Source organism: Callospermophilus lateralis, chromosome 15 (genome assembly GCF_048772815.1).
Source record: "Callospermophilus lateralis isolate mCalLat2 chromosome 15, mCalLat2.hap1, whole genome shotgun sequence".
Classification (NCBI taxonomy): domain Eukaryota; kingdom Metazoa; phylum Chordata; class Mammalia; order Rodentia; family Sciuridae; genus Callospermophilus; species Callospermophilus lateralis.
In genome coordinates this window covers 79,005,366-79,032,736 of record NC_135319.1, presented here as the reverse complement: position 1 = coordinate 79,032,736, position 27,371 = coordinate 79,005,366, and the positions used below count along the sequence as shown (strand labels likewise).

Sequence of the window (27,371 nt, the reverse complement as noted above, 5' to 3'; positions counted from 1 at the left end):
TGAGCGAGCTTTGGGTTTGGCCCTGACCGCGAGGATCTTGGCCAAATCCTGTTGGGCAGGCCGTCCCCGTTGTGCCAGGTGCCCAGCTAGCTCACGTTTTCAGAGCCTGGGGGCTTGGACTCCAGAAGCCTTGGTTTTCGGGGCTTTTGAAAAAGGAGCTCAGAGAGCTGCCCCTTAAGCAGGACGCTGGCCCCGCCGCCCCCTCCCTTTGGAAAAGCCTTTTGCTCTCGTGCTGGGTTGGTCTTGGCCAAACCTGCCAGAGGAAATACTGCTTCTATATTTGTTTTCCCCTGGGATTGAGTAATAAAGGAGAATGCTCGGCTTCCCAAGGAATCTCACCCTCGATGGTTTCTTGTTTCTGAAACTGACATAAAGGGACATTTGGGACGGGCTTTAGTTCCCTAAACCAGTTTGTCTTTGGACTTCATTTTGCCCTTTCTCATCTGAGTCATTTGGTTACTGGTGAAGGTAAAAGAACCAAATCCTAGACAGCGCTTCACCTGAACCAGTAGGGTCTTTGGCAGACAGAAGCTAGTGGGGGATAGGGGTAACTGGGTTAAATTTGTTGACAATGAATTTTTCTGTGACCGCCTCCCTGATGCCTCTCTCACGTTTCTAATCGGGGAGGGAGGGCATTAATCTCACATTCTGATGGGATCACGATCTGTTTTGTTGTGGAATACATCTTTATGCAGTCTCAAACACTGGAGGAGGTCACAGCCCCTCTCTGTGTATTCCTTTCCCCCTTTGGGGGAATTCAGGATTTGGGTCACCTCCTGACTTGAAGGTGGCTCTAGAGTCCTTTCAGTTTTCTGAATTGTGAAGCGGAGAGGGTATCTGCCCCATGATCTAGGGTCCAGGTTCTGAGCTACTTTCTCAAGTCAACAGATTAATCCAAGGATCAAGGTAACAGGTGCATTCTTGCCAAATGCCCAACTTCTCACCACTAATCGTCAGCAGGGTTCCGTGTTAATAGTTTCTGATTTGGCTCTTGACCTGATAAAATCCTCTTAGTTTATCTTTCTCTGAAGGGAGTTGAAAATCCTCCCACCCTAGAAGAGGATCAGTTGGGGGCTTCTTGCCAACTAAAGAAGTGTAGTTTCTAGTTCAGAGTGTTTGTTTTCTGGTAACACATGTTATCTGACTTACTGTTTTGCAGTAAATCAGACACAGTGATGAATGGACAATCTTGAGAATTCTCAAGATTGCAGAGGGTAATCTAACTCATTAATTGAGCTCATCTTCCAATGTTGGACTCATGAGAAAAAAATCTTTCAGTTCTCAGTGTCATCATGCTATTAATATTTTTTGTTTTACCTTTCCCCAAGGAATTTTGTTCCCCTTCTCCCCCAGTAGAATTCTTGTTCTCTTGAGAGGCAAAAGTTGTGCTTTGAACACTCATTGAATGGAAACATTGGTCTATGCAAAATGAATAATGCTGGGCTCCAGATCTGATTGGCAAGTGCCCCTTTAATAGAATCAATATTCTCTTGCTGGTCAGAGATTGAGGGCTTTGAAAAAATGTCAAATTGAAGATTTGGGGAGTAATTATAGCGGCTTAAACAAAAATGGAAAAACAAGGTTTGTTTGGATTCTCAGAACCTATGTAAAAATTATAAAGAAAATCTTAAGTGTAATGCTACTAAATGTTTTCTTAATTGTTAATTTTTTCCCCTTAAATACCTCCCGTCTTTCTACATTCTCAAGGTTGAGCTCTCCCTCTCCCACATAGGTAGACTATCTCATCACTGTCGTCACATTCTCAAAATACTTTCTCTAATTTGTAAATCTCCTATAGCTACTGTTTATAGGAGAAATTGCTTTTCCATGTTCCCCAGCCTGCATGTTACTCATTACGCACACCCCCAAAATAGCCTATCATTTTTAGGCTCTGGGCTGATTTTCCATTGTCATGTAGGACATAAAGAGAGGTCCAGAACTAAAGGATGGTGGAACCACTCTGTGCCTAACACAAAAACAAACAAACAAAACCAAACCAAACCAACAACAAACAAACAAACAAAAAACCTTCCAGACTTCTCTTCTAGTCTTTTCCAAGCCCATCTGCTAGATAGCTATGACTTTAAGCAAAAATGGGTCCCACATGAATCTGTAAAAGCAGTAAGACCCACATAAGTGGCTAACCTGTGGTGCCAAGTCCTACAGTGTGCCTTGAAAAGGTGCCCATCTATGGGTATTTCCATATTTATGACTCTCCTAAGAGCATCCTGTATCACTGTGCACGAGCCCATTGGCTGAACTCACCCCATGTAGTCAAGGATTCTGGTTCCTATTGCTCGCCCAGCTGGTGAGCGGATCCAGGGCCAAATGCGACTGACCTACTATCTGTGGATTGCACTTGGAAGATCATGCCGAAGCTTCCTGAAATTGCATCATATTTGGATCCAAAGGGGCCTGGTTGAGATATTCAGACTCTGGATCAGAGAAATTGGTTGAAATTGAAATCCTTTTCCTATGTTCTTTGGTTTCTGGGTCTAATCCCCTGCTTCCCCACTTAGCTCTAGGGCACTGGATATGGAAAGGAATGGCAAAGAGTCAAGCCAGGCAAATACTTGAAAACTTGTCTAGGAATTCTGAGATCTGTGATCAGAGAAGTTTGAAAAGGAAAAATGGATGAAGAGTGATGAGCAGATTGATAACATTTAATCTGCCATTTGGAATTATTTTCCACACCTAGGAGCTCTAGTTTTTTCCTATTGACATTCCACCTATGACAGTGGAATAATCTAGGGGATTTAAAAATTATAAATGTGGGGGAGCAATATGAAAGTGCAGGCTCAGCAGGGCATAGTGGCACACTCCTGTAATCCCAGCAGCTTGGGAAGCTGAGATAGGAGGATCGCAAGTTCAAAGCCAGGGTTAGCAAAAGAGAGGCACTAAGCAACTCAGCGAGGCCCTGTCTCTTAAAAAAAGAACAAACAAACAAACAACAACAACAAAAAGAACAGGCTCCACCTGACATTCTGGTTTAATTGTCCAGGACAGTGGCTTGGACATTGTAGTTTTAAAAGGTCTTCAGGTGATTCTAATATGCAGTCAAAATTGAGAGTCATGCTTCCTTTTAAAAAGTGAAATGTCAAAATAGAAAAAAGTGCCATGGTCCTTTGGAATCAGGCAATGATTCCAGGGACCCCCCAGGGATATCAAAATCCAAGGATGACTGAGACCCTTACATGAAATGGTCTAAGTTGCAGATAACCTGTACATGTTGTCTCATATACTTTAAAGCATCTGTTGATTGTTTATCACATTAGATACAATATAAATAGTTGTTATACTGTATTGTTTAGGAAATAAGGACAAGAAAAAAGTCTGAGTATGTTTAATACAGATGCAACCATGGTGTACCTAACTGCATAAGCTACACAGTACATGTTAGCCACAACATAACTTTTTTTCTCAAAGATTTTTGATCTGTGGTTGGTTGAATCTGAGGATGCAGAACCCTGGACTATGAGGGTTGACTGTAATTATATAAACACCTTCCTCACCTAAAAGAAAGAAAAGCAGGTGCCGAGTGAAGGGGATGTCCTCTCCTAATCCCAGGTTCCTTGACTGAATCTTGTGACACCTACAGAAATCTAGTGTAAGTCACCTTCAGCTATCATAGGCTGGAGGCGCTGTGAGAATGCCGTTTAAAACAGTCTCCAACGTGGAATCCTAAGCCCACAGTTTGCTCAGAGCCCTTGACCCTGAACTCTCCTGACTTTGAAGCTCTTTGTGTGGGAGCCCTTGATGCTGGGGCACTGAAATGGTCTGAGACAGAAAGACAGAAAGACTGAGGGTGCTGAAAGGCCCCTGCCGTGGGGGAATTCTGCTTTGGGCCCGTCCCCTCTCCTGAAAGGGTGGGAGCTCTGGGAACTGGGCTGGATCCAGCACAATTAAAGGGCCAGGAGGGGCCACGGCTCTTCAAAGCTGAGGGAGCGGTGCCAGTTCTCTTCCAAATCCTTTTAATGACAGGAAATGTTTCTCTCAAGACTTCTGTCTTTCAGGGGAGGAAGACTTCCCCGAGTCTAGGGGGCGGAGGATGGCATGCTCTAACCCGACCTTTAGCAGAGATAGGAAGGAGCACAGTCACCGACCAGGGCGGTGGGCAGCAGCTCAGGAACCCCAAGACCCTTGTGCTCCTAGGGTGAGTCACTGAGCTCTTTTAAGGGCTCAGTTTCTCCATCCTGAAATCAGCCTCCAGTGTTCCCCCATGGGACTTTGCAACCACTCTTCCATGCTAGTTGCTCTGTGGTCACTGAGGAATCTTTGGAGGGAGGACATGTCTTGGGGAGGGGAGCCAAGTGATGGGGGACTGGAGCTGGGTCACCCAGCAAGGGTCAGCTTAGGATTGTGATTCTTATAAATAAGACCGATTTCCTGTGGAGAGCTGGAGAGTCGTAGACTCAGTGGGAAAGGGAATGCCCTAGACTATGTGAGGAATTCGTTTCTTAAGGACTCATGTGTGACTCTGTCTCCAAAGATTGTTAAGTCCGGAGCCATGGTCTGAAATAGATTTATTTACTCCCATTAGAGAGACAGGTCAACTGAGCCGAAGAGATTAAGCAACAGTTCAGAGGGTCAGAATCAAGATATACTACCCCTGAGAACTGAATTTCTAAAGGGAGAATTGCTGTTCAAGAATTTATTTAGAAAGAAGTGTTCAAAACGCTGTCCTGTCATTTATTATCAGTGTCTCTTCAGCCAGGAAAGGACTAGCTACTAATTTAAACTCATCTCAGCTTCAGGACCTGCCCACCTGTTTCTTCCACAATTCTTCCCTTAGTTTCACCTGTGTCCCTCACTACTTTTGGTACAGCCTCATTAATGCCCCACACGTTGTGGGTATTCGACAAATACTTATTGAATTAGTCACGTGGTCTCGTAATTATGTGAATATATGTTTTCCCCGCGAGGCCGAGCTCTTTCGAGACAGGGACTTTGTCTTAGTGGCCCTCCCCAGCCTCTGGCACGTTACCAGGCATAGGTAGGGTCTGGGACATGATTGGTGAGGGAATAAATTCCAGGCACAGGGCCCGTGACCCTTGCCCTGACCCTCAAGAGCAGACTGGATCACAAAGCAAAATGAAGACAAATCTCAAAGCCACATTTTGGAAGTGGAGAGGAGCTTGCGGTGACTGCCTGGGTCTGCCCGGGGCTGCCCGACTTGAGCCTTCTTTCTGTCTGTTCCAGCACAGGGATGCTGCTGTTTGGTGGTTCAGAGAAGGATCCTGCAGGTTTCTACTTGTGAGTATGAGGCTGTCTATGCCCTCTGCAGCAGCTCTTGGGACTGCCACCAGGCTCCCAAGGGCACAGACCTGGCTCCTGGCTCAGCCCGTGCTCTGGGGAGTCAGCCTGGGCACCCAGGGACTCGGGCTTCTAATCTGGCTTTTGACACTAACTTGCTGTGCGACCTTGGGCCAGTCAATTACTCTTTCTAGGTCTTGTTTCCTTCTTTGTACAAGTGAGAATAATGGCTACTAATCTGCCCCCCAGGCTGCTTGGAGGAATAACTTGGAAAAGCTCTTGGTAAATACATGAAGAAGGGGAATGTTAAGTTAATTCAGGAGAGCAGATACCTTCTGTGATGTGGTTCTGCCCACCAGGTGGGAGTCCTCACGGTTACTTGGGGCACCAACCATCTTGTGCTTTACAAAGCCTTTGGGAACTCAGAGTTGGGGCTTCTCAGCCAGTTCCCAGGCATCCTTGCTTCCCAGAGACAGCACTTGTGGTCCTTCTATGAAAGCTGAAAGGAGACCCCCAGGAACTGCTGATTTTCAGCCTTATGTGGGGAGCTGCAGCCTTGTCTTGCCTGACTTCACTGATGTCTCAGTAAGTTTATGTAGGTGAGACCCTTAAATTCTAACAATGGCTTTGAGCTCCTTGCTAACTTTCTGTTACTTGGTGCTAACTTTCTGTTACTTGGTTCTCACTTTCTCTCTAGTTAATCTCAAAGCTAACTAAAACCTCCACTGAATGAGGGGTGTGGAGAATGCAGAGAAGCACGGGAGAGCCAGCGTCCATCTGGATGCATTATAGTGCATTGGAGCCAGCACAGAATGGGGCAGGGCACTATGATGTCAGAGCTCTTGACGGGAGCTAAGGGTCAGAAGACAGAGAGGGGCACCTTGGGCCACAGAAGCCCTGCTTTGCTGTTTTCTAAATAGACCCCCTCATTCTCTTCTACCAGCTCTGAAACTCTCACGTGGACTTCCAGGCCTGGTGGAGGGTGGTAGGCAGGTATGGAAGCTCAGCCCAGCAGATTGCAAATTAGCCTTCTGATCTCGATTCAACCAAGAAAAGAGAGTCAGCTGTGAGCTGGAGAGAGCGCCCTGCTGTGCACCAGAAGGACTCGCTGTGGGCAAACCTGCAAGCCTGCTCTGGGGATAGCTTTCCCAAGTTCCATGACCAACTGTCCTGGTTTTCCTGGGCACACTGAGATGAGGGTCACCCTATTCCAAAACCCTGGCTTTATTAAATGCCTCTAAATCAATTATTTGTTTTCTTTGTAGCAAAGGCCAGCTAGAGCAGTCACTCAATCTCTTGATTAGAAAGTGAAAGTCCCAGGCTTAAAAGAAGAAAATCATAACTAACTGCTAGGGATACACAGCAGAATGTTAAGCTAAGAAAAAAGAGGCCAGACTCAAGAGTCTACACACTGTGATTCCATCTATACAACTTTCTGGAAAAAGCAAAACTACATAGAGGGAAAGAAAGCAGACCTAAACTGTGGTTGCTGGGGTGGGGCGGGGCTGGGGAGGGGTGGACTACAAAGGGACAGGAGAGACATCTTTGGAATGATAGAAATGTTCAATATCTTTATTGATTGGTGGTGGTTACATAGCTCCATGTATTTGTCAAAACTCAAAACTATGTAGTTAAGAGGGAAGTTGTTTTTTCTTCTGTGTATGAATCATACCTCAGTAAAGCTGCCTTTTAAAAACACCCTATCATATTGTGATTCTGTGGCAGATGCTGAGGAAGGATCCACTAAGGGTAAAGTTGATTATTCCAGGTTGAAAACAGAAGCCAAGTCTTGGTGAGGTTGTGATGGAGATGGAGTAGAAGAGGGTGAAGAATTGAGGTACAGGGCTGGGGTTGTGGCTCAGCAGTAGAGCGCTCACCTAGCATGTGCAAGGCCCTGGGTCCGATCCTCAGCACCCCATAAAAAGAAATAAACAAAATAAAGGTATTGTGTCCAGCTACAATCGAAAAATAAATATTAAAAAAAAGAATTGAGGTATAAAACAAAAAGACCAGGATATCTTGATAGTGTATTCTAAATGCCGGAGACTATTCCAGTTCGCACAGTCGAAGATGGTGGAAGCTCTGTCTCCATTTAGAAAGAAAGATTCTAAAGACCAGGCAGGAGATGAGCCCGGGATGGCCCTGGAATATTGGAGCATCAGCTCTGGGCTCCCACCGTGGGAGCTCTGCTGCTATCCACACATGGATCTAATGTATTGACTTTGGCAGTCTTTCCACAGTCTTTTTTTTTTTTTTTTTTTTTGCCAGTAAAGTTATTGAGTTGGAATGGAGTACCCATGTCTGCACCATAATGATTTCCTGGTTGTCTTTTTTTTTTTTGGCAGTCCTGCTTGTCTATGTTAACTAGGATTGATTTTTCAGAGAGAAGAACCATGATGTATTAAAATAACGCACCTAGTCCCATGGGAGGTGAGGCATCAGTACCTTGTTTCCATTCGGGGGAAGCCTATGATGCAAGGGCAGAATCACTGGCGCTCATTGCCTGAGGCCAGAGAATGAGACTCCTCTGAGAATAAAGGATGAGCGTCACTCTGTTAGTCCTTGTGGGATCTTAGCATCTTGGTATCTTCTATGAAAAAGAAAAAACAAAACAAAACAAAACAAAATTTTGCCTGGTTCTGTGCCCTGGGGAGTTAGGCCCTATCTCTGCAGCTTCGTTAAGGACACTGTATTAGATGGCTGTGGACTGTCCATCTGTGAGGACTGTATTGGGCCCAGGACATGTTCAGTTGTGAATTACACAGGAGATTTCAGACACGTGGCACTTTTTAATCACAAACATGTCCGAGCCGCTAGTCATCTACCGAGTCAGTTCTGTTCTACCCATCCTGGGGTGTTCAATTAGAGTGATAGCTGACACTTTTCTTAGTTCTAATTGTCTTGATGTTGTTGGGGTGGAGGTTGGAGAAGCAGAAAATAATTTTTTGTGCATATTTGTAGTGAAACTTTCTTGACACAGGGTCAGGTCTGACTGTGGCTGGTCCATTTAAGAACCACCAAGTTAGGATGGCCCCAGAGCCCACTTCTGATTTGAGTGCAAGAATGGAGGGACTGCTGTATGCAAAGGAACAGCTGGGAGTGACGGGCGAGGGGACTGGACACTTCCTTACCTGACTGCAAACCGTGACCACCATCTCCCAGGGCTATCCAGGCACGCTGACATCCTTTTGGGTTTTGAAGACTGTCTTAGCCTTCCTGTTTGACCAACAAGTGGGAATCTTGCCATTTCCTTCCATCCTCCACCCCTCCCCCGACCCTAGTTTTTACACAACAGAATTTATTCATGTTCACTGTATTCAAGTCCCCAGATGGGGGCAGGAAAAAAAGGTTGTGTTGAATGAACTTATTGTTCAGAGGTTTCAGTGACTTCTTTTATTTAATACCCACAGTCCTAGAACATATTGAGCTGATTTACTGAATTTCAAAGTCCTTTTGGGAGGGACTCTAGGGTGCTTGATGGCCCTGCTTCCAGAGCTGAGATCTGTCTGGTGGCCAGTTTGCTTGGGGCATCTCAACTTCATCTTTATGGCTTGGGTCTCCCTGAGGGCAAATATTTGATTACAGTCCTGGGTTCCTTATGACCTAGGGATAGTTACCACCCTACTGTCCTTTGCACTGTCAGGACTTCTATGATATCCTCTACTAGCACATTCTTTGAAGAAATAAAGATGTGTCACCAGCAGGTGCTACAGGGTACAGAAACCTCCTGTGGCTTCTGCTTGGTTGTTTGTTGCACAAATGGGAAGAAATGAAGGATGACAAAGTGGCAGTTGTGGGGCAGAGACACTCAGTGCCATTTAGCCTCACGCCTGCTCCAGCGGCTCATGCAGCGTGGCTGGTCCTTGACAAGCATGATAGAGTCGCTCTTCTTCACTTCACCCTGCCCCCCAGCAATTCTGAGGTCCTCGCAGCTTCCCACCTTGGATTTTGCAAGTGTTGGTCCATGGGCCTGAAATGCCCTCTCCTCGGGACCTCCTGGCAAGCTCCTTTGTCAGGGCTCACCTGGCCTTGACACCGTGGTCTTGGCGTGCTTTAGAGGTGGGGTCCCTACTGGGTGTTACTGGACTCGTGGCTGAGGATCATAGGGTGGGAGACCATCAAGTGTGGTTGTCTGTGTGCAGTGACACTATGACAGTTCCTGGTGTCTGGAACCCTGGGGATCTCCTGGGAGCCATCACAGGTACTTGTCTCAGTGGAGTCTGGAATCCTCTCTGGTTCAAGTCTCACATCTCAGATGCTGTGAAAGCTGGCCCCGAGCAAAGCTGGAGGGGTTGACCACAAAACCTCATGTGCAAGCCAGGACGGCTCTTCAGGGCGCCCAGGCTCAGCCCCGTGCTCTCCTCTCCTCTCCCCCCCCTTCCTCCTTCCTTTTGCTTCCTCATTTTCCCTCTTGACTGCCTGCCACTCCTCCCCTCTTTTTTTTTTTTTTCCTGCCAGTTCCATTCAGGAATGGGTCTTGAGTCCAGAAAAGGGATTCTCTCTGAGAACCTGAGGCCACAAAGACCCAGAGAAGAGAGAGGACCTCTCCGCATCCTCTCGTCCCCAGTCTCTGGTACCCTCAGGCTCTCATTTTGAGTGGCCGTGGTCAGAATTCCAGGCTTCCCCGGGAGAGGCTGGTGCTGCAGAGGCTGGGAAGGGAAACTGGGCCTGTCCTCCGTATGTCTCCCTTGGAAGAGGAGGCCTGTGTGAAAATCTGCTCTGTGTGGCCCTGGCTACTTGCTGAGGCCTTGAAGGTGGTGTTTCACGTGGCCTTCTGGAGAGAATGCCCATTCCCGCAGCCCTCAGGGGTCACGTTGGCCCTGAGACCTCGCCAGCCCACCTGGCCTCGTGCTGGTCGGGTCAGAGTGACTAGAAAAGGAAGCTCTGCTGCTCTTTCCGTAGGTCCTTAAGTAGTGCCAGCGCCCACTGAGGGTGGGACCCTCAGTCCCAGCCTGTGCATGGCTCCTCCCCCTGCCATTCATTCCTTCCCTGGAAACAGTGTCAGAGGAGGGGCGGCACCACACAGGGGGAGCCTGAGAACGTCGCATTGTTTGGATAAAAGTTCCAAGCATGCAGGCGCAGCACTGCCTAAAATAATTTTTTCCCATTGACCTCCTGGCTTCCCAGCGGGCAGGCGCCCATCTCTGTCATCTGATGTTGGTTTGGTGTGTGTAACTGTAAACACTTCTGCCTGGGAGCCCATCTCCGAGAGTTATGGGATCCAGGTGTCGCTCCCGGCCCTCCGTGCACTGGTTCCCTGGAGAGCGGAGTGGCCTTCTTGTTCTCAGAGGGAAAGTCTGGGCTGTGGGTTTTGAAATTAAATCCTCCGCAAGCATGACTCGTCCCCAGCCCCGCCTGCAGGTCTCTACTGATGACGGAAAGTGGCTTCAGCTTTTCAGCAAGCCTCTGAGTGGCGGGGGTCTTGTTTGTCTGACCCCAGGTAAGGACACAGATCCCCCAGTGCTCTCAAGTAAGCAGGGAGGTAAGGTGCTGTTTGTGCAGGGAGAGAGCGAGCAGCAGTGTGCGTCCTCTGTGGGAGCCCCTGGAGCTCGCTAAGCAGGGCAAGAGAGAGTCGCCATGCATTTTAGCCTGATGTGGAACATGGCTGTATGCAAGAGGGAGCCCCTTGTCCTAAGCAGGAGAATAGAGGTGGCTTTGGACACTTAATGACTCCCTGTCCCTAGCAATAAAGCTGGGAGTCATCTCAGAGCAAAAGTGGTGAAGGAATTATGTTGGAAGCTTTTGCTAGGTTGGGGGGATATGGACTCTGTCTTGGGGGCCTGGCCCCCTCCTGCTGTCCTTGTACCCCTGAGCATTTACAGATGTCAGGTGTGGTTGGAGCACATGTGTGTGCGTACGTGTGTGTTGAAGGAGTGGTGTCAAATGAGAGCCCCATTTTTTTAAACTTATTTACCTAAAGTACTAAAAGGACAGACTGTTCTACCAAAAGATGATTTTCGTGCTGAGGGAAGGTTGGGATGAGTTGGAGGAGAGAAGGTAACAGGGCTCAGAGACCTTGCTCTTGGGATGGAGTGACTTGGGGTTCCTCAGGAAGCTGCCTCCATGCGTGACTGTAATGTCTCTGTGCAAGTAGATTTCTTCTCTGATAGGAAAAAAAATAAGGGCAGTCACAGAGCTTAGAGCAAAATATTTACAAATGACTTTTTCCCCCCTGCTAAGTACCATTATTGAGTGTGAAAATGGTTTAGATTCAGGAGGAAACAGCTGGTTGGCAGGGATCCTTCGGGGTCTTGGGTAAAATTCCGCTGTGTCACTAATGACTTAATGCGGCATATTTCCGGCACCAGTGCACTTGGCAGTTGGGGAATCTTATGGCTGAGAACTGAGGCCAAGAAGGGAAGCTCTTTATTTCTTTCAAAATGATCCAGACCTGTCTAGGGGATGTCTCCTATCCCCCTTGACAGTTGAACTTTGATGCACATAAACTGTTCCCTGTCTAAGATTTTCTGTCTTTGGGTCCAGAGGCAATAATACATTGCTTCCATAGCTAAGATAGGTCTAGATTTCTTAAGATCCCAAACCAGGCCTTCTTCCTTGGGTATAGATGGTGTTTAGAGTAATTTCACCAGTGGTCATTGGGAGAGCAAGAAGGTACATGTCCTGTGCTGCACTGGAGAAAGTCTGATACTTGGCTTCAATACATGGCTCGTTCCTATTTGCCCAACCTGTCTCTTCATTCTGGGCCCCAGCCTTGCTCAATCCCTTATAGATGGCCACTGTGGCTTTTGCATGTGCTAGTCTATTGGCCTGAAACGCCCTCCCTCAGGACTGCCTGACAAGCTTATTTATCAAGGCTCACTCTGCCTTGTCACATTGACCTTGAACAATCACCCCCTACTCCCAGATCTTAACCCTGCCCGCACCTCATACAGCCCTTGTGGCCATGGTCATTGTCAAGGCTGTAGTTGTACTGTATTTCCAGTAGGCTATATGCCCCAAAGGGTCAAAGATATTCTTCTTTGTGGCCAAGAGCCTAACCCCTGATATATGCGGGCTCCAGAAACAGGAGTTGAATGATCAAGAAATGGTTACCACTCTCAGGTCTTCTGAGAGTCGGATTACAACAAAGTTAAGGACTCTGTTCACCTGTGGACACTCTGAGCCGTAACAGGCAGCTGGCAGAAAGGCGGGGCCTTGCAATGTGTAAAACCTTCCAGGTGTAAGATATACAAGGTATTCCTGCACATCAGCCAGTAAAAGACAAAAAACCTTGCTAGAAAGGGGGCGGATATGAACAGGGGTTGACAAGTGAGGAAGATGGTGAAAAGCTTCTGTAGTCATCAGAAGCATCCAACGGAAATAAGCACCTGCTAGGTTGGCAGAAATGTGAAGGCCACCTGATGCCCAATAATGCTCTCAGGGATACTGGGATCAACAGCCCTGCTGAGGGAGCCAGGCTAATGCCACGTCTGGAAAGCAGCCAGGTTTCTTCTGGGTATACCGAATATTCACTTACCGTATGACCCAGCAGATCCCAAGGAAATGTCTAGGTCCCTGGGGCCAGGCTTGAGGATGATCTCTGCAGCATTATTTGTTGTGATGGAGAGTGGGAAGCAGTCTAGGTGCTAGGTGCTGTCATCTGGGTGAGGGGATGAGGGAACTGGTGGCTGAATATCATAGGGAATTTTGCGGCAGGAGGAGCCTCTTGGACCTAGTGCTGACTGAGGAGTCAGAGGCAGAGGGGGACATTAGACAATAGCATTGACAGCCATTAAAAATGCATAACGTTGTACACATTAAGCAGAACCCATAGAAACAGAAAGGTGCCTATTTGAAAAGCCACTTGGGAGTAGGGGAAGAAGGGATCCGGTGAAGAAATGGTTTAGTCGTGATACCGGAAGCCTATAAATAATTCTGGCTTGAATTTGGTATCTGAGGGCAACGCCAGAAACTGAAGCAGCGTGCTGTGGGAACAGAGGGCAGGAAACCTCTGAGAAGGAGCCAGTCCCTTCCCGTGGACAGGTAGACTGTCCAGGGCCCTTTCCCCGGAGGCTGCAGGAGAACACTGCCCTCACGTTTGACTCCAGAATTCACACTAGGCCATCAGAGCTGCAGTGAGGGTAGTAGTCTGCCATTATCACAGGGGGACAGGTTGCTCCTGCCCAGGCCCCCTCAAGCCTGGGAGGGTTGTTCTGGCTTTAAATACTTATGTATTTTTCATTTGCCCTCCACCACTCCGAGTGCCTGGTCACTTAGTCATCTGTGGGTCTGCGTTGCCAAGTACAGGTCATGGCCAAGAGCCAGTGTCCAGATGCTTGTCAAATGAGTAGAAAGCAGTAGAATTGGATTTTTCCAACACCTGATTGATTGGATGCAGGGTCACTAGGCTCTATAATTTAGGAGTCCACTTTGCCCGCTTCCACCTGGAGAATGAAATATTCCCCCAGTTTCTCTCGTGCCCTCCCCCTGCCCCCAGTTTTGTTTGTTTTGGTTACTGAGGATTGAACCCAATACCACTGAGCTACATCCCCTGTCCTTTTTTTTTTTTTTGAGACAGTGTCTCACTTGCTGAGGCTGGCCTACTTGTGATCCTCCTGCCTCAGCCTCCCGAGTCACTGGGATTACAGGTGTGTGCCACTAGCCCAGGGCTGTGTTGGCCTCTGATCTTTTTTTATTATATTGCCTTTATTCTACTTGATAATTGTGTTGTGTTTTTTTGTTTGTTTGTTTGTTTTAAGCCTTTTTTTGAGATTCAAAGTTGTGACTGAGATTCAAAGAGCCGTTTGGACCAGGGTAAGTGGTGTCCACATTTGCTTTGCCCAGTGATGTTCTCTACCTGGGCTCAGGAGGCAGGACCTGGAGCTCTGGGGTCTTGGAGCGTGACTCTCTGGGTGTGGGCCCTGCAGGTGGGTGGTAAATCCAACTACATTGAAAGCCAAGAACTGAAAGAGTTTTCAGGAAATGGAGACAACCCTGAGGTTGGCTCTGGGGGCTTGACTGTCTTCCCATCATTTGTTCTTGGACAGTGGTTGTTGTCTGTCCACACCTCTTTCTTCCAGCTGCTCTGCCTCAGACCTGTCCGTTTGCTGGCGGTGTCCACCTTCTGCCCCACACTCTGGACCTGCCCAATTGCCAGGTCCACTGGGTGCTGACTGCTCAAGTGATGGGACGGTGAAGGTCATCATCACTCTTTCTCAAGTTCACGTCAGCCCCACGGGCCTTTCTGGCTCAAAGGATTTGTTAGGTTGTAATGACCTTGCTGATGTCCTTGAATAGCTTCTTCCATGTGAGCATTTCCAGGTTTTCACACAACGGGCTTTTTGGAGCCTTCTCTGTGCCAAGCATCGTCCAGGTGTTGAGGGAGCCTGGCCTGGTGTTGGCAAGGCCCCTGTTCTGATGGAGCTTATGTTCTAATGGAGGAAAATGGATCAGAAACAAGTAGACACAGCTCTAAAGAAGGATCATTGCAGATAGCAGTGACTAACATGAATAGAGAACATAGGATGTTTTGAGAGCAATTTGGTGGTGACGGGGGAGGAGGGGGTGGTGGGGATGAGGGGGTTTCCAGCACCAGCAGGGAGAACATGGAGAGCCTGTGTGAGGAGGAGACATGTGAGTTGAGACTTAAATGGAGAAAAAGAGCCTGCCACCTGGACAACTGAGGTTGTGAGTTCCAGGCAGAGAGGAAAGAGTAAGCTTCTGAAGCCACCACATGCCAAAATGGTGTGCGTGTGTGTGTGAGGTGGAGGTGCAGGGGAGGGTTCCTTAGTGAGGGGCCATGGAGAGACCTGGTCCAGGTCAGGGGCCTGCATCTTTGCGAGTACACTGCACACAGCGAATCCCACCTGTGCACTACCTTGGATTCAAAACACTTTTTATTCTTCAGGAAAAATCCAGGCGCATCCTGAAAGAATATCTTCCTTCATCCTTTGCAAAGTGGTGAAGGCGCTACAGATCTATTACAGTTCACATTTACCAAAGGGGGCCAAGGGTGCAAAGGGACATGGAAGAAGCTCTCTGGCCCCCAGAACATTGGTGGAAGGAATAGGACAGTTGCCTGAGATCCCTGAATGATGATCCATGCCCCTCCCACAGGCAAAGCCAGGAAAGGAAAGCAGCGATTTAGCCTCAGAACCATCTATGGTCTCCCAGTGCTCTCTCTTTAAGAAGCATTTAGCCAGGTATGGGGGCACACACCAATAATCCCAGCAATTTGGGAGTCTGAGGTGAGAGGGTAGCGAGTTCAAGGTTAGGCTCAGCAAGTGAGGCCCTCAGCAACTTAGCAAGACCCTGTCTCCAAATAAAAAAGATGGGAATGTAGCTCAGAGGTAAAGTGCCCCCGAGTTCAATCCCCAGTACAAAACAAAACGGATCTGAATGCTTCATTCCCTGCCGTTCAGATTAACTAAGGTCTGTGTTTAGTTGTAGGAAATCCAAAATACAATGATGTTCAAAGTTACAAGGTTTGGTTTATTACAGACCTAATTCAATCTCAGAACTTGCAGTCTTAGGCAATTACTATTTCTGAGACTCGATTTCTTCATCAGAAAGGGGCTAATACTGTCTTCCTTGAGGATTTATAAGGATTGAATGATATTTTATGTTTAGAGAGTTTGGTGGTGATGGGTCTAGCACAAGGTCAGAGCCTCAGAATGTTAGCTGTTGGGGAGATAAGACTTTGGGCTGAATTTGCCATGGATCTGATCATTTCTGATGCCAGCAACCTTTGCTTTCCATTATGCTGCACTGGACTGTGGGTTGGGAGGAGGAGGCTGATTCATTCATTAAGGAGAGCTGTTTCCTGGTTCTGAACCCATCAGATGAATGTAAGTGCACCTCATTAGTCTTTTATTGCCAGAGCCTCAGTTTTCCCCATCTGTGATAATTAGTGCTCACCTTCCTTCACAGGCTATTGGGAAGATCAGTGAAACATGATCTGTAGTAGTGTTTCGAAAACTGAAAAGCGCTGGGCAAATATAAAGGCGATTATTTCTGTGTTGTGCCTGGAATTGCAATTCCAGGGAAAGGGGAGTCTTTAGTATCATCGCAGCCAAGCTAATCCTCTCCTGACTCGGGCTCAACCCTGGAGTATTTATGGCTGGAAGGTAGATTCTCCTGGTCATGGAGACCTAGGGGAGGGTGAAGTCTCTTTTGAAATTAGCTGATTAGATGAGCAATTAGATAAAGGATAATGGTAGAAAGGGGAGGGAAGGCTCAATAAGAGTTTCCGTTCCGACAGAGAAGGGCATTTTTGTCTTGGCAACACATGCCCATGTGCCTATCTGCAGTGCCCTCATTTCGCAAGGCACAGAGGACAGAAAGCTCTATGTGGCCACAGGAAAGGTGCCCATGTGACTTCAACTCTTGTTGCAGCTCCAGAAGGACCTCTTCCCGGGGACACACTGTTGCTGGGGTGCTTTGTTCAATGACCCCCTGGGTGCTGCTTCCTTGGCTTGGCCAGGGGATCCTGCTGGGCCCGAGGAACATCTGGGTCCCCTGGAAGCTACTAAGAGGCAGATACAGCACCAGCTGCTGCCTGGGCAGGGCAGGGACAATTCACATTCATGATGACACAGTCATCTCACTGCTTGCCCCTTCTAGCACCCTTTGGGCCATGGGGAGAGCCCCCTACCTGTCTGCTCTGACTCTTCATCTCCCTACTCTGCTGCTGCTTTCTTTTTTTTCTTTTTTCTTTTTCTTTTTAGAGATTGTTTGTATGTGGTGCTGAGGATCGAACCCGGGCCGCCCGCATGCCAGGCGAGCGCGCTACCGCTTGAGCCACATCCCTAGCCCTGCTGCTTTCTTGATACTAAATGGAGATCAAGGTCAAGAGTGATTATTAAAAATCAAAACTAATACCAATACCTTTTGCTTTTTACTTCAAAATATGTTCCATTGCTTGCCTTCACAAATATCCCAGGGAGGTGAATCAGAAGTCCCATGATGGCTCTTTTCTCTAAGGGATAACTGAAGCCAGTGGGTTTAACTTACCTATCAAATAGCTACAGACTAGGAAGCTATTGCTACCAGAAGGTGCATCTGAGCCTTGCTGCCCTCATCTAATGCTGACCGTGTTCTGGATGACCACCCACATCCTCCCTGGCATTTTCTGCTCTTGTTCTCATTTCTTCCCTAGGGATTCCTAGGGGGTAAGAGCCTGCACTCCCCAACTCTCCTCCAGGTACTTGCACCTCCCAGAATACTCACAGGGCTCCAGATAGGGACAACTCAGAAGCTTTCATTCACATTCTTGGCATTGCTTGCTAGGGAAGAAGTCCCCTGGAATGTAGGGGCTTGTTGGCCTGAGCTAGGCTGAGCTAAGAATGTTAATAAAAAGCTTCCCAACGTTTTTCTATCAAACACTTTCATCTTATTCCAAGCAGGCAGAATTAGTCCTGGGTGTGGGGGTGGGGGGCAGGGATCCAACAGTAAATATTATTATCCTTAGTCTGGGGATGGAGGAAATTGAGGCCAGACCTAGAGGCCAGAGGCAGCCCAAGCTAAAGCTCGCAGCCAGCTCAGCAGGATCCTAACCCAGCTCCATCTGCCCCTGGAGCACATTCTGCTGACTGGTCTCATCTGATCAAGCTACACGTAATCTGCATCCCGAGAAGGCTTCATACGTGGGCTTCAGCCATGTTTGTGTCTGTTGTTAAGTGGGGCGTCATGTCCACTAGCTGCAGTCCAGCCATCTTGGTGTATCTCTTTGGGATGGGAAGCGGCTTTCCTAGCATTGCTCACAGCTGAATCTGGGACTTGGCGGCAGACTCAGAACAGAACCCCCGCCTGACGAAATAGACTTCCACAACAGGAGGCTCCTCTGTGTGCCTGGCTTCCAGGTGTCCTGTCTCTCTGTCCTGCCGGCAGCTGTTCCAGCCAGGCCTTTGCTCGTTCTGTTCTTATGATGGGGAACATGCTCCCATCCCCCCTTCACCCTCTGCACCCTCCTCCAGAAGCCTCCCTCTAGCACATCTGGACCCAGCTGCTCATATTCCACGTAGAACCCAATTAGCACTTCATTGTGCTGGCATAAGTGGGTCCATTCCCATGTCCCTGTCCTGTCTCTATGGCCAGTTTCATATCCCCTAAAATGAGCTGCAGAGTGTTTACACATTGATGGGCTCTCGCTGCTTCTGAGGGTTCCCAGGAGCTTCGGTGGAGTTCCCATCTGCCCCTTTCAAACAGGTTCCTGGGAAGTGAGGGGGCCCAGCCCTGCTGTGGGCACGTGGGAGGCCAGAGAGGCCTGGCCACATGGGCGTGGCTCTGAGTTAGGCTGTGACCCCGGTGCCCCTCTCAGCCCTGGTCGAAGGTGTGTCATGGGTGCTGGCGTGTTCCTGTGCACCTCCTGTGCTCCATGACTAGTGGAGGGACGTGGACTCTGGTTTGGCAGGGGAACGGGAACGTTTTCGTGTTTCCTACAATTAAGAAGAGAAGATAAGTGAGGATGTTCTCACATGGAAAATAAATCTCACCAGAGGCAATGTTCGGCCACACGCCATTGGAGCCTAACAGCTATCTCTCATTTGTTGGCAAGTGTTCCTGGTGATGAATGTCCTCCGTCCTCGCTCACAGCCGGCCCTAAATGGAGGCTTTGGACAAGTGTGGGGGAACAATGGCCCTTCTCAGAGTGCCCTCAGCAGACGCTCCCAATGAAGTTGGTTCATCACTCAGAGCGGGGGCAGGACCAGAGACAAGATGCCATTGATTCAGCAGGGAAGGTCCGAGCAGCCATGGGAAGAGCATGCCTGGGGACAGAGACCAGCCAGGGATGGGACTCGTGGCTGCTGAGAAATGCCCTGAGTAATCAGAGTGGATGATTCCACCTCCCAGATGCTGTCTTCTAGAAGCTGACTTGGAGGATGGTGACATATTTGCAAATATGTCAGTCATTACTGGGTCATGAAGGGGCTAGCATAGGGCAGTGCATGTTGCTGAATTCACTGTGATTGAGTAAACGAGGACACCTGCTCAGAAAGATGGAGGGCGAGGGTGAGGGCCAGCACCCCAACTCGGGGCCCCCGCTCCTAGCCAGAATTGATCTGCTTCCTTCTTCCTGTAACCAGGTTGGAGCGAGAGGGTCTGAGGAGGGAGGAAAGGTGAGCTGGGGATTCTCGTAGAACCAAGGCTCTAGCCTTGAACTTGGCTGAAGCTGGGAGTGTGGTACCTGGGCCCCTGCAGCCTCTAGTCCATGTGTCCACAACCTCCCCCTGCACAAAGTTCTGCTTCCTTCACCTTCTGCACCCCAACCCCATTAGCCAGGCAAGTGTGAAAGGTGCGATTTCCAAGCGAACTCAGTTTTTCTTCTCTCTGTTATTTTTGGGTTTTTTTTTTTTTTAGATGGAGTTCCCTTAAATAATTGAAAATAGGTGTGAACAACAGTTACACATTCAAATGGCTGTTTCATCCTGGGAGGAGTTCCGGGTAGTAATTCCACACTGTATCTTTATGCCGATAAACTTTTACACCTATATTTCTAAACAAAAGTCATACCTGCTTATTACAGCTTGTGCTTGCACAGCAGACACTTGTAACCTGGAATGTGAAAACCCTAGAATCCTACCCTCAGTGATCTCATCGGGGATCTAGACATCCAGTGCTTTTCTCTCCTCTCTGTCATCGTCCTAACTGCCTCCTCCCCTCACTTCTTCCTTCTCTCCATTCCTCCCTCTCTTCCTTCTTTCTTTCCCTCTCCTCCTGTCCCTGTCCCCGTCCCTCTCTTTCCAGACTCTCTGGTACAAAGTTTTTTAAAAAATAAAAGAACTCAGTAGAAAGCAAACTCCACCCCTGTTCAGGCCCCTTCCCTGCCCAGTCTATGATGTATCCTTCAGGCCATTGCGCGCCCAGGAGCAGCCGCAGCGGGTGATCTTTCCTCTTTCCACCACGTGGAGCTCACTCCTGGGGCTCCTTCCTCCTGGGGCTGCCGTGCTCCTTATTTTGCTGCTCGGCATTTCCTTTGTGCAGTGACCACGCCTTTTCTGTACTCAGTGGACATTTCAGTTTTTTCTTAGGTGTCCCTGTGACAAACAATGTCACCATGAATACCCTTGCCATAGGTCACTTCAGACCCAAGGAGGCGATCTGTACCATCCCATCCCAGGATAGAAAGGCTGGGTCAAAGGATGTGTTGCTAGGATTTGTGTGGAGATTGCCAAGTGGCTCTCTTGGGGAGCTCAGATCTATTTTTTTCTTTCTGTTTTGAGATGGGGTCTCGCTATGTTGCTCAGGCTGGTCTTGAACTCCAGAGCTCAGCCCCTGGAGTAGCTGGGACTACAGGTGGTGCCACCACACCTAGATTAGTCGGGTCCCTTTTTACTCTCATAGGCAAAGTACCTCCTAAGCAAAGAGTGCCTGTCTCCACCCACCTAATTTCATCTATACAGTATTATCAGACTTGGCTGTCCCTGTTCCTCAGAATGGGCAAAGACCTCTCTTCATGGTGTCCCTTCCAGATTTAACTTAAAGGTCACTATTCAAAGTGAAGTCGAATATCTTCCTATACTTAGGATTGGTCACGTGTATGTAGGGGGTGTGTGTATTCTGTTTGAATGCATTGCTCATTTTTCTATTGAATTGCTTTTTTAAAAATCAGTTTTGTAGGAGGTTTTTTTTGTGTTAAGAAAATTAACCCTTTGATATATGAGCTGCAAATATTTCTCCCACTCTTTCTTTGTCTTGCTTTTATGTTTACTTTTCTGAAGTAGGATTTTTTTCCTGAAATGTTTTTTGGTCAGATTTATCTCCTTTCATGGTTCTAGTTTCCCCCTAAAACTGTACTCCCATTTTCTTTTTTAGCCTTATTGAAATATCCTTTAATACTGTACAACATTTAGGGTGTACACTTTGCTAATATTCACAACCATCTCCACAGCTACTTTTGGAACATTTTCATTTCCTCAAAGAGAAACCCCTTCCCTTTGGCAATAACCCCACCCCCACCCCACCACTTGCCCCAGCCCTGGGCAACTGTCCATGTACTTTCTATCTCTGTCGATGTCCCTATTCTGGACTTTCATATAAATGGAATTATAGAATATGTAAACTCCTTCTTTCACTTGGCCCAGTGTTTTCAAGGTTCATTCCAAGTTGAAGAGTATGTCAGTCCTTCACTCATTTTATGGCTAAATAATATTCTACCAGGTACATATGCAGAATGTAACACACCTTGTTAATCCATTCATCTGTAGGCTATATTGAATATTGCTGCTATAACCATTTGTGTACAAGTTGTTTTTGTGGACACATGTTCTCATTCCTATTGGGCCTCTCTCTCTCTTACACACACGTGTGTGTGTGTGTGTGTGTGTGTGTATGTGTGTATAGAATCATTAGGTCTCATGGTAACTCTAGGGTGTATCATTGAGTAACTCCCAAATGATGGCGGTAATCAGTGACCACATCATTTTACTTTCCTACCAGCTATAGTTTGTTTGTACTTTTTTGTTTGTTTTCATGTTTTAAATATGTGAACCATCTGAAATTCTTCATAAGATATGACATGGGGTCCAAATTAATATTTTTCAGTTAGCTACCCACATTGTACCAACCATGTTTTTGGCTTAACTTTCTTTCCCAGTGTCTTTCTCATAAACTAAGTCACTGTATATATTATATCTATACTTGCCAAACTTTTTCATTGATCTGTCTGTCCATCACGTGCCATTGATAGACCACTTTGATTATTAGAGTATAATTTTGTGACAAGTTCCCTTTTATTAAAAGACCCACTCATTGCATCATTCAGTAGACCTTTATATATAGTGCAGAGTTACAGATCGTGCATACCAAATCCAACGCTATTCCTACTATCTAGAAGCTTGTGGTAAGTTCTGTTTCCATCTCCTCTAATAAATGCATTACACAAATTACCTTATTTAATACTTGCAAGTCTATGAGGGTAGGTAGAGTTTTTTATTCCTAGTATGGACATGAGGAAACCATATTTAGAGACAAAAACCCTACAGGATTGTATTTCCCAAAGCACAAGGCCAGGTGTCCTGGGTGCCCTGTCAATGGCCAGATGTCCAGGGCAGAGTGGTGGGAAGTTCTGTGTAGCAGCCTCCCCCACAGCTGATGTCTGCTCCTGGGTGGTGGAATGGCTGGGATGGGTCTTGTGAGGAGAGCCCCACACTTTAGAAGGGAAACTTTTGGATATGAATATGTTTCTCACTCGGCTCTGTTGCCATGAGAACCTACACAGTGGGAAAGTTGTGTGGCCGCCTTTAGGGTCTATTCTCTTCACCAATTATGTGATTCAGGATCCTTGGAAGGGATGGAATTTGGTGTCGCCCCCCCCCCCCACCGCCTTTGCAAAGGGATAGTAAAAGCATTTGCCACGCAAAACTTACAAAGCTCCATAAAGTCCCAGCCAATGAAATCATCATCTCTTCCTGGGCATCTCTTCCCAGTCTTTGACCTTGGCTCCTTTCCACGCCCCAGGGAGTTGTAAGGCAAGGGAACTGGTTTGCTCAAGGAAGAGCTCTCCTGAATCTTCACGTCTCAGACTTCATCAAACCCTTGGAGTTTGGGATTTTCATATTAATAACATCATGTGACTCTCTGGAAGCCTTCACTTCTGCTAATGTGTCATAAACTCAGGCAGCACAGGAAACCTCAAAAGGATTTTTCCTGGAAATGGCTTTAAAAATGCAATCCAGTTGCCTCGATGTTTCATCTTTCTAAAGAGAAGATGTCTACCTGTCTGCCTATCTCTTCTCCCCTCTCCATTCCCATCCCCCAAGACCACTCCTTTCTGGGAACAAATATTTCCTATGTTTTAACTATTCAGCTGGGTGGTGGGTGACTTGTCCTTTATTTTCTCATCATGGGAAAATAGTTGGGATGTTTCGGCCTGGTCACTGTGGAGTGGTTTTGGAGATCTCATTTTTGCTGACTGTCTCAGGCCTCCTTGTTGCAGAGGATGTTCTATAGAGAGTCACTTCTCTGATGTGTGGCCTGAGCCAGGGCTGGGTGCTCCCTTTGGTTGGCAGGTCTGGGTTCAGTGGTCCAGGGCTTTCCTTTCCTTTTCTTCCTTCCTTCTTTCCTACTGGGGGGTTGAAACCGGGAGCACTCTACTGTTGAGCTATATCCCCAGCCTTTTTAATTTATTTTTTGGAGACAGGACCTTGTTAAGTTGCTACGGCTGGCTTTGAACTTGCAACCCTCCTGCCTCAACCTCCCAAGTTGGAGGGATGACAGGTGTTCATTACTGTGCCTTGGCTGATCAGGACATTCCTGGAGTCCAAGTTCCTTCCTCCATGGGTGTCTTTGGGGACTTCTTGAACTGTCTTGGGCTGCTAGAAGATAGGAACATTGCATTTCTTCTCCAGGCTCTGACCTGGATAAGTTTAGGTCTTTTGGGGGCCAGACAATTTAATTTCAGGCAGCATCTTAGATGTACAGGTTTCTGACAATCTGGAAGATTACGTTTTCAGGAGAAACGACAATACTTCATAAGTGGAAGTTCTCCTGTGGAATTTGTAGTCCATTGCATTAGAAGATACTTATTTACATTCTAAATCTCATTTCTGAGGGATATAATGAAGATAATGGCAGCATTTTAACCATTTGTTCATAGAAAGCTTCTCAGTTTGTCCTAGAGAGGGCTCTGACTTTGGTATGTGTTATGCCTTTTCTGAATTTCATTCAAAACTCTAAAAGATATTCACTGAAAAAGGTTAATAGAGCAATAGCTATAGGCTTCAATAGCTTGAGACCGAAAATCATCCCAGCCAATTTCCTGTGTCAATGCAAAGCTAATGTTTATTTTAGAAACATGCTTAGCATTGAAGCAGTAAAGAACTGAAAGCATTCATCTTGTGAATTCCATGAATAATGTAAAGATGGATGGATGCATCTTCTGGACTCTTGCAAGCAGACTGAGCCATTTGCTGGTGGCGGAACACCTGGTGGTTTGCAGCCTCACTCGGAAGGCCCTTTTTCTTGGCTGGGCTGTTTTTGCCGTGGCAACCTCTTTGCCTGAGAGGCTTCTTGGCAAATTGGGACAAAGCCTACTGAAGGTGTGGCGTTAGTGCAGACCCAGAAAAATCCATGATTCAGTTTCTTGGGAAGCAGTGCTAAGAAATGTTGGCAGGAAACACATGTGAGTCCTCTACAGAGTCCCTCAGACACACAGTGGATGCCAGCGTCCCTGTGACGTGGAGACACCTATGTCATGCTCTCTCTTGAAGCATCTCAGGCCCTGCTTCCTCTGTGTTTCCCCAGGCATGGTTAATAGCTATCTTGCTGAATTGAAATAAGGGCACTGAAGGCAGAAATGCATCTTGATCCTTTTATTTTTTTTAATCTGGAAAAGTATGGAGCTCAATGAATGATTACTGAATTAATCTTTCCATCACACTAGAGAAAACCATTCACCTTTCTATCCCATTGACTGCTATTTTGACAAGACTTTGGTTCCATGAGCAACATTGTCCACTGATGGGTAACTTACACTCCCTTGATGAAATCCATGTGGCATGTGGTACGCTGTGACACAGCCAATAGCAGCCAATGTTTGTGTCCTGTCTGCCTACCACCTTACCACACCCCGTGGACATAGTGATCACTTCTTGCCCAAAGCCCCTCATTGCCTTTGGTTGGACTTTACCCAGAACCATCTGGTTTATGAATAGTGCTCATTGTCACCTTGGATCCTTGCCCTGGGAATGGCTTTTCCAAAGTGTCTCAGAGGAAAGTCTTGGGCTTTTCAGGTGACAAGTGAAATATTTCTTCGGCTTACTCGATAACTCTTCACCTGCTAGTTGAGATGAGGTTTGCACCTTCTCCCTTTTGGTTGTTCAGGGGAATTCTTGGACGTGGGGAGCCTGGGAGTGGGAGGGAGGGTAAGTGTGAATCAGTGGACTGTGGACTGAAGGAGATATTTTGTGTGTGTAGTACGACCTTGACTTGTGTCATGCCCCCTAGTGATATTTGAAAACAAACTCCAAGTCGAGTGCCCTCCTGGGCTGCCCTGGGTAGGCAGGGGAAGGATGTGCCCAGCCCAGTCCCCTGGGGTCGCTGCACCGTCTCGCTCCCATCCCTCCTAGATCATGGCTCTGTGGGTGGTGACTTCTAGGGAGGCCTGAAAACTCCAACGATTTCTTGGTCTCTGGCTCTTTCTGCTTGGGTGGTCTGTTTTTCTTCCCAGGTTTCCCTATTCTTAAGTCCTCAGTATTTTTATCCCTTGGATAGTGTCAATGTTGTTGGGTGTGTTTTTAATGGAGTGTTGACAGGTTCAGCAACTGTATTATCAGGTTCTGAATTGCAGAGTCATTTCAGCCCCCGTCATCATTTCAAAATGCCCTACTTGGTGGTTTTTGAGGTGGGTCAGTGCCATGATCCTCTGCTAAGGGAAGCAAGGACTGTGGAGGTTCCTCAGTGCTGAGTAACAGAAGTGGGGCACCCTGTGCCCCAAGTTTAAAAATTTGTACTTATGAGATCCAGTGGAGACTGAGGGCCACTCTGATGCTATCTCAGTGCTCCTGTCATCAGTATCAGAGTTTGGTTCTGTTATTTAACTACCATGTGTTCCTTCTCTTCTGCTGTAAATGGAAAGCCCTAAGTATAGATAAAATTTCACACTTCTATGTATTGTGCTTGCAAGCCCATCCCAGATCCACCAGCTCCAAACACAAGGTTTGGCTCACAGCTGAGGCTCCATATATGTTCGTTTATGTCACAAGTCAGAATATTTGTGCAGCAATGAATCAACATGACCCTTCCCCTAGAAGATCTCAGTCTGTTGAACAAGGTTTAATGAATGTCATTTCTTTAAGGGGGTGATGTTGGTGGGGAGACTATACAACTTTCTGTATAGTACTTTGTTGTCCCAGATTGGATTTAAAATTTTTATATTTATTCCTGATTAGACTCTTGGGGGACTGAACTATGAAAAATTTAAAATCAAAGTCACCTTCCTTTTTGTCTTAGAGCAGGAGTTTGCAGACTATAGCCCATAGGACAGTGACTTTCAAACTAAGAATGGTGTTTACAGATAAACATTTGCAGTCGATTTGATGATAGGGACACCAACTTAGCTCTCCTATTAAGCAAAGTGTTATCCCAACTAAAGGAAGATTTCTGTGGTCATTAGTAAACCTAAATGCAAAGAATTATTAATTAGGATTATGTGCTTAATAAATTTAATTCATGATTATATGTTTAATTTGTCAATAAACATTTGTGTTTTCTCTTGCTATAGTAGTACCTACATAATATTCTTGATTTTTGCCTGTTGGTTTCTTCTGGAATAGAGACAAGCAAACTTTTCTGCAAAGGGGTAGACAGTAAATATTTTGGGATTTGTGGCCCTAAGGTCTGTGTGGCAGTAATTCCACTCTGGCATTATATTGTGTAAGCAACCATAGAAGAAAACAAATGTGTGGCTGTGTTTCAATAAAACTTTATTTATGGGGGCTGGGGATGTGGCTCAAGCGGTAGTGCACTCGCCTGACATGCGTGCGGCCCGGGTTCGATCCTCAGCACCACATACAAACAAAGATGTTGTGCCCGCCGATAACTAAAAAAATAAATATTAAAATTCTCTCTCTCTACCTCTCTCTACCTCTCTCTCTCTTAAAAAAAAAAAAGTCTATCTTTCCTTCCTTCCTTTCTTTTAAAAAAAAAAACTTTATTTATGGGCATGGAAATTTATTTCTCACACACACACACACACACACACACACACACACACACACATTTGTAATAGTACTGGGAATTGAACACATTGAACTACATCCTCAGCGCCCCCCCCCCCCCCCCGCCTTTTTATTTTTGAGACCGGGTTTCACTAAGTGACTCAGGATGACCTCAAACTTGGGATCTTTCTACTTCAACCTTCAAAGTAGCTGGGATTGCAGGCGTGTACCACCCCACTGGTGAATTTCATATACTTTTCATGTACCACTAAATATCATTCTCTTGATTTTCTTTCCCCATTTAAAGCTGTAAAACATCGGAGTGGCTTGAGGGCCATATAAATACAGGTGAGGGGCTTCATTTGGAGCAGGGGCTGTAGTTCACTGACCCCTGTCGAAGGCCGCAGGCACGCCTTACAGGACTAGATGGGCTCAGACACTCTAGTGAACCTGGAATAAAGCACAGGAGGTACTGTCTGGGCTAGTGACAGACTCCCTTGTAACCTAGCCATGCTCCTCTTC

The 27,371-nt window shown here is 46.9% G+C and overlaps 1 protein-coding gene across 2 annotated transcripts in view; it reads left to right on the top strand.

The window, feature by feature from the left end:
- Afap1l2 (actin filament associated protein 1 like 2) overlaps positions 1–27,371 on the top strand; it is an 89,658-nt gene that overhangs the window by 771 nt on the left and 61,516 nt on the right. The window contains exon 1 of one of the 2 annotated variants that reach the window (XM_076834148.1): positions 5,236–5,253. The exons of the other annotated variant lie outside the window; for it this stretch is intronic. The gene's annotated coding sequence lies outside the window, so the exon portion shown is untranslated. Of the gene's footprint in view, positions 1–5,235; positions 5,254–27,371 lie in introns of those variants that run through there. 2 annotated transcript variants of the gene reach the window in all.